Genomic DNA, 7,895 nt, shown 5'->3' on the forward strand with positions numbered 1-7,895 from the left:
GCCCCTTTGGGGGGGTGTCAGAGCGCCCCAGGGACTCCCACAGTGCCCGGGGTCCCGGCAATGGCAGGGAATTATGAAATGAGACACAGCCAGATAATCCTGGCAAGTGACCTGTGCTCGGAGGTTGCAGAGGAAGATGAGCCCCTCTGCCCCTCCCCCAGTCCTGCCAGTCTGACCTGGGGGAAATTCCTTGCCGGCGATCAGTTAGATGCTGAGCATGTGAGCAAGAACCAGCCCAGCCAAGCCCCGGCCCACCACAGCCAACGTCCCATCTGCAGCCGTGGCCTCCCTGCTGCTTCTGAGCAAAGAGATTTTTAAAAACCCTTCCTGACCCCTGCCAGTGGCTGGCTGACACCCAGCAGCATGAGATTTTAGGAGCATAAGACATGACCCAGAAGGGAGTCCCAAGGCCCCTGAGCCATGCCCCTGGCCATCACCATCAATCACACTCCTAAATGTGTCCAGCTCTCTCCCCCACAGCTCCCATTGGGAGGCTGTTCCAGAACCTCACCCCCAGCCTGACTTGTTCCTGGCCAGTTTGTATCTATTAGAATCATAGAATCATAGAATATTAGAGTTGGAAGGGACCTCAGGAGATCATCTAGTCCAACCCCCTGCTCAAAGCAGGACTAACCTCTATTTGTTCAGCCACAAGTACACACCAGTGTGCAAATACCCTGCAGTGTGACACTGATGTACACAAAACCCAGAGCATGGCAGGTACCTTCCCGTTCCCACTGCAGGGGCAAAAACCAACACTCCAGATTAGCACCCAGTAGTGGAGGTACGTGGCCACCAGCAAAAAGCATGGCAGGAACACCGAAAATCAGTGCTGCACCCCGCACTTTACAGCTACACACACACACAGCGTGTCTCCTACCAATGCAGACGAACACACACTTGGAAGCACTGCAGAGATACAATGACCCACACCACAGCCAAGGGATTTTTCTCTTTGGTTTGTATCAGATCTGCTCTGCCTTGTCTGCATGGCTTGAACCTCGGCTGCGAGTCACTCAAAGCTGGTCGCTCCCTAGGCGCTGGAGTCACAACGGGAATGGGGCATGGCTTTTAGGAACCTAGAAAATCCCTGGGGTTCCCGACATCTGAGCTGGGCGCTCAGACGCCCTGATCAGTGAAGGGAGGCAGAGGGGTGCCTAAGCCTGGAATTCCCAAAAGCCACCCCACGGGGCGGCTGCCCACCTAAGCTGGCCAACGGGAGATCCTGAGAAGTCTTGGCCCAGCGGGCGAGGGAAAGAGCAGGTGTGAGAATGACTCTGCAGCCTGCTGGTCAGCGCACGCAGCCAGGATCCGGCCCCCGGCTCCTCTGACGCTTTCAGTATTTATCCTCAGTACAAAAGGAGAAACTGAGGCAGCCCCCAGCCTAGTGACTAGAGCATGCACCCACGAGACGGCTGGCCCCTGTTTGAATCCTTTTGCCTCTGCAGCAGGGGGGGAGTCTGGTGCCAGCGCCTCTCACAGGGGCATGACCAGAATTTTCCGAAGCCCTCTTCTCGTCTTCTGGAACCGGCCAGCGCCTGGGAGGACCAGGGTACCCGCCGTCGGAGCCCTGCCCCCGCTGCAGGCTGTGTGGGTCACTGACAGCTTCAAAGGCGCGGCAGATCTCTGCCCCAGCAGGGCTGAGCTTTGCGGAGTGGACGGTGGCGGAGGGGGAGCTGGGGAACCCCAGCTCGCACCGAAATCTGGGTCTCAGGTGCCAAACGTGGCAGGTGGGTCCCTCAGGCCCTTGGTGAATCCAGCCCTACGTTTCCACCTGTGGGCACGCACGGCCTGCCGAGAGCCGCATGCGCCGAGCTAACGCCTAATCCCAGAGGGGTTCCCCAGCCTCCCTCAGCTGCAACGCCTAATCCGTGCCGGGAGATCGTGCCGGGAGATCAGCGCTGCCTGGGAGAGCAGCAGCACGGGCGCTCCTCTAGAGTGGGGTGACCCCAACTCAGCCCCACTTTGCTTGAGTCAGAGCAGGACCTGGAACCCAGCTCCCCCTCTCCCAGGACAGGCCCGTGACCGCCAGCAGACTGGATGTCCTGGGCCGTTCCACTAATGTAAAGTGCTGGTCTCCAACAGAAGACGTTACATTGTGCCCAACAGGGATAGCACATCAACACCAGATTGACTATTGTGGGACATTAAAGAGGACAAAGGACATTTGTTGTTTGTCCTTCTTGCCTTGAAGATGAGTCATGCAAGTCCATTCCCCCCATCAAAGGGTTTGCACTCGCGAACACCTGTGAGGAAGGGGATAAAAATCCCTAGCAAGGAGGAACTTAATCTCTTTGCCGTTTACATTCTGGATGGCAAGTAACCTAGGCACAAGGAAGGAATACCCAGCTGCTTAGCGCAGGCTAGCCCTAAAGGACATATAGAACTTGCTTATTACTGAAGCTTCTATTACCTTTTGAAACTTAGGAATGTAATTCATGTGTGTATCTATATTTACCTGCTTTAACCTTGCAAATAACTCCAATTTCCTTTTCCTAGTAATAAATCTGCATATAGCTTATTACAGGACTGGCTACAAGTATTGTCTCTGGTGTGAGATCTAAAGTGCAATTGACCTGGGGTAAGTGACTGGTCCTTTCAGACTGGGAGTAACCTGAATATTGCTGTGATTCTTGGTGGAAGGGGCCATCTATCAGAAAGGAAGGCTCTCCTGGGCGGCAAGACAGAGCAGAATACCCAAGGGGACTATCTGTGACGCCATGTTATATGGAGGAGTTTACACTTGGGAATTGACTGGTGGAATCTAAGTATAGAACTCGTAGCCAATTTGGTTTTTTGCCCTCGTTCTTAATTGCCTGCCCTGATGTTAGTACTCATGCTCTTGGCTCATTGTAGGACAGCTTGACACAGGCTCCAAACAGTCTTACCCCGTGAAGCTCGGGGAGACAGATCCGGAGGTAAACAGGGCACTGTGTACATGGAGGTTCTCGAAGCCCTGGTCTGAAGCCAGTTTTAAAGCTTTCTCCGTCATGAGGAGACTGAACTTTAGCTCCCTGTTCTCAAAAGATTTTCTTTTAACGGAAGGGCAGATCTTACACTTTGCAGGGAATATGGCCATTCCCAAACACTTCAGCCCCTCGGTGTCCGTCACTAATGGGGAGAGATTCCTGGCAGGAATGACGTTTAAAGCCTGGGAATCCTGGCACACGCAGAAAGAAAGAGCCCGAAGAGATCCTGCAAATGGGGGGAAACAAGGGAACTATTTACAGCTACAGTGAATCCCGCGAGCTAGCTAGCACCACTAACGTATTCAATAGAACAAGACACACTAGAGCCTCACGGAGCAGGGCAGGAGGCTGGGTGGAGCCAGATGGGCACTGCTACCAAATATCTCTGATCAAAGGCACAGGCGCCCCTGGAGTGCAGCACACAGAGTGACACTACGCAAAGAAAAACCAGTGCTATCCAGATGGCCCCCGCATGAGAGAGTCCCCGGGTGCCCAATGACACCCAGCACAGACTGGGCCCGGTTGTGGAATACAATCCTGTATTACACCATTCTGCCACTCGGTGGCACTGTGTGTCAACTACTTTATTTCTTGCCAGCCTCTTTCTGTCCCATCACTTCGTACCGAGAAAAGTGGGCTAAAGCTGGAATCAGGCCCCCTGAGACAGCAAGAGCAATCTGCAAATGGAATGCACGAACCAGTGCACCAGAACACAGATCTATACTGGGGCTGGTAAATTACCAGCAAGACCTTGCTACAGTGACAAAACCCCGCAATGGATGGTTCAAGTCCAACAACAGCGCCAGTTCTCAAGTCCTACTACCTGAACAGACTCACAATGGTCAGTGTGGATGCAAGCAACTGCGGCCCAGTGTGCGCACTGTCACAATAACATGGCTTGGAGTGGAAGCCAAATGCATTTTGCTCGCGCGTGCTCACAGACAATGTGCACAGCTTGCAAAGGAGTGCCAGGCAAGCGTATGGGCCTGTGAGAGCTTTTACAGCTGTTTGTATGGCCTGGCTTCGTTTACACCGCTGGAGGCCATAAACGGCTTGTAAACCTCTTCAAGGGAAAAGACCTGGATGAGGCCAACTGAGAGGTCAACATCTAGTGCTAAGATTAATGTGATTTGACCCAACTGCTAAATATGCTCCTGGGGAAAACGCGGTAGTAGCAGACACGCTGCCACAGAGTCCAGCATCACACTCAACTACCTGGGAGCTCAAAAATGATGCACAGGGATACGGGGATGCTCTGGACACACACAGAGCAGTGTCTGGAAAGACTACTCCAGCAACAAAAGGTGACCTCAACAGGCTGACAACGTCAGGAAGGTCTACGTTACGCTGGGATGGCCGGCCCAAGTAGTGACATGAGACAACTTTGCGGTGCGTGGACAATGAAGCAAGTCAAGTGGACTCATGATTAAAGGCAACTGCATTACAATTCCAAACGAAATGAGAGGAGAAATCCTAACCCCCCATCCACGGAGGACATCAGGGATGCCGAGAACGGGCCAACCAGTCATTGTGCTGGCTGGGTATCACAAATGAGTGAAGGGTATTGTAGGTTTTAATGTAAATACGCGTGTGTGCGTGCATGCAAGCGTGCAAACCTCTGTGTGTGTGCATGAGTGACTGCATATGGCGTGCAAGCGTTGTTGCTGTAGGGTCTACGAGTGTGTGTGTGCCATTGCTCAGAGTTGGTGAGTGGCCTGGCGGGGGGTAGCTGTGTGTGTAGACAGGGTGTACAGTCCAGTTCTGGTTTCCCGGGTGGGCGGCTCACATGGAGGGTTTGGGCTACATTTCTGCAGCATTTCTAAGAAGTGGCACTGGCGGGGGGAGAACTGGCCCGTGGGGGGGGTGGGATCCTATACCATTCACTCCCTCTTCCCTGCAATTGGGATTTTATATGCCAAGCACCAAAGACAACGGGACAGGGAGACCTCAGATCTGCAGTTTATCTGGGCCTGAAATCAGCACTGATAACAGCTCCTCCAGCACCGAAGAGGCACCACGGCTTCCAGCCTCTAGGGCAGGGGTGGGCACATCTGTGAATAGAAATTGTATGGCGGGCCATACGGAGGGGCAGGGGAGGGGTGGGGCTGTGCGGGGGGACCAGCTGCTGCACGGCGCTGCTTGGGCCGGTAGTGGCTCCAGTCGGGGTGCCGCTGGGCCCCCGTGGTGGGAAAGGCGGGTGGAAGTTGTGGGGCTGGGAGGAGGAGCGGTCTCTGCCGCACAGCTTGTTCCGCAACTTTTCCGCGGCCCACCGGCTGAGCTGGAGGGCCTGATGACAAATGTAGACAGGCTGTGTGCGGCCCGCGGGCCAGAGCTTGCCCGCCTGTGCTCTAGAGAGCAGCCACTGAGGCGAAGTCCTGGGCCAGGTGGGTGTCCCCTCTCATCAGTGGCCCCGGATGTGCTACGTGCAGAGACAGGAGTGCAGCGCTGTCTGGAACACGAGTGATCGTTTCTAACACGATTGAGGCCCGCGTTACGAGATGCCAGGGAACTTTACAGGCTGAGCCACGTAAGTATCAACGGAACGGTTCTGATCGGCTAAATCCGGTGACATCTCTTTGTGGGGTAAGGTCTGGGTGTGTGTGATAGAGCCGTGCTGTGTTTCTGGGTGACACCCCCACCAGATTAGCCTCAGCACTATGCAGCCTGCTGGATGGGCCCTGACGAGCACTCAGCGATACCGTGCACCCAGGAGAGAAGCCAGGCCACCCCACGAGTCAGAAGGACACGCAGGGACGTGCCTGTAGACAGGGGACACCAAGAGCTTTTCCCTGCCCATGTGGGAAGCCAGGCTGTACCAACCACAGGTCAGCGAATACAAAAGGCGGCTTCACCATCCTCCATCTTATCTTCATTCCTGCTTCTTTCCTCTGGAGCAACTTCTCTGCCGCTGAAGCTTTGAAACCAAGGACTGACAGAGCCGTTCTGGCCGTGGGTGTGATCCAGAGGGACTGTACAAGCAGCCAACTCACCAATACTTTAAGAACCTGATCTGTGGACTTTGAAGTCACTGGGTGTCTCTGATTGCTTTGACCATTGAACACTGCTCGTCCTAGGCTCCCCTAGGCACAGACAGGCACAAAGAGCATTTACATTCCTAGAAAGCCAGTGTCACTAGTGGTTAGAGCAGAGACTGGGGGCCAGATTCTGCTTCCCCCGCCTCTCCACCTTGTCCGGGTCACCTCAGTCGAAGGAAACTGCTGGCCTCTAGCAATTACCAGCTGTGGCGACAGTCCTTGGGGTGTTCCCAGATGACGTAGGTTAGAGCAGACCTGGGGCTGCTCTGATTTATGTCATGGACCCAGGGTGGCTCCTGGGGGAGCATAAAGATGACGTGCAGCTGTCCTCTTGGGATCTGAGTTCCAGACAGGCCCCAAGCGTGGAGCCTGGTGCCAGGCAACCAGGGTGCTAGCGCGCATGACTCTGCCATTGGCTGGGGCTAAAACTTTTAACAGTGACCTCTGTGGCTGCTGAGGGGGGGAGGGCACAAGACATTTCAACTGTTTACCATGAAACTGAAAACCACCAATATTTCCGTTTTCTGCAACTGACCCCTGTATTTTCCGCCGAAAACTGCCCAAAAAAATGAACCTTTTTTAACCTAAAACTGCCAAAACTAAATGATTTCAGCCAAAGTGCTTTAGCTTTTCAATTTCTGGTTTTCCATTGAAAAAATGCAACTTCCTGCAGGAGACCAGGCAGATGCTTTCTATGAAACAATGGCTTTTGTCTGAAACCCAGGTTCCCCACTGAAAAAACAGCTTCAATAGGAAAAAAATGTGACCAGCCAACATTTTGGGAGCACAAACTGAGACACCTTCTGGGGCTGATTGCCCCACGTGCCCTGGGATTATGCAGATTGGGGACCAATCAGCCCCACATGCCCTGGCTTCATGCTGCTCATAGCCCTGTTGAATTCAGCGGCACTGCCTCTGATTTGCACTCCGAGGAGTGATCAGAGAATCAGGTCCCTTGAGCCTCATTTTGCAGAACAGCTGAGTGCTCACATCTCACAGGCGCTGCGCTGGGTGGGGCCTCTGTCCCTTTAGCACCAGGCTGGAGGTGTCTCAGAAATCTGAGCCCACTGCAGTGACCTTGAGCTGGTCACGCAACCTGTCCGTGCCTCAGTTTCCCCATCACTAAAGTGGCGCTAGCAAATCCTTCCCCCGTGGCGCAGAGCACGTTGATTTACACGCTCTCTCCAGCGGAGGGTACAGGGCGCAGGCCTGAGCTGTTCTGGCTGTGGCGAGTCCTGCACGGGCGAGGAACGCCGGGGCCAGCATGAGTTCTAGGAGCACAGCCTCAACTCCTGCGAATGGGAGGCAGGGATCGTTCCCACCAGCCCTGGGCAGCCCAGGCCACGACTCAGCTCTGTCCCGGGGGAGGAAGGGGGACACAGAGCCTGGCTGTGGGTGCTGGTGATCTGTGGCTGGGGGGCTCCATGGGGAGGCTGGGCTCAGTGGGTATGAGGCAGTGCTGTGGTCCCTCTGGGTGAGGCTTAGAAATGCACAAAGGCTCTTTGCTCTCCTTGATCAGAGGCAGCAAGACCCTCCCCCCACCCCCTGCTAATTCCCTGTGGGAATCTCCCTGTGGGGAGATGCCAGCGCAGTCACCAGCAGCCTGCCCACGGCTGGAGAGGGGCTGGTTGCTGGCACGCACAGGGCAGCTGCGCCGCAAGCTGGGTGATCCTGCGACGTTGGCTACAAGCAAAGGGAGAGGAGGCTGAATGCACACGCACACGCACACACACACACGCACACACACACACGCACACACACACACATGCACACGAACACACACACACATGCACACGCACACACACACACATGCACACACACCCCCCCCAGCTGGCCACTGACCTGTACCTGCTAGCAACACCGAGCTGAGCCTGCGTCAGTGCGGGCCCGA

Source organism: Emydura macquarii, unplaced genomic scaffold (genome assembly GCF_026122565.2).
Source record: "Emydura macquarii macquarii isolate MOO-44397 ecotype Brisbane River unplaced genomic scaffold, CSIRO-AGI_Emac_v2 contig_573, whole genome shotgun sequence".
In the NCBI taxonomy this organism is placed as follows: Eukaryota; Metazoa; Chordata; order Testudines; family Chelidae; genus Emydura; species Emydura macquarii.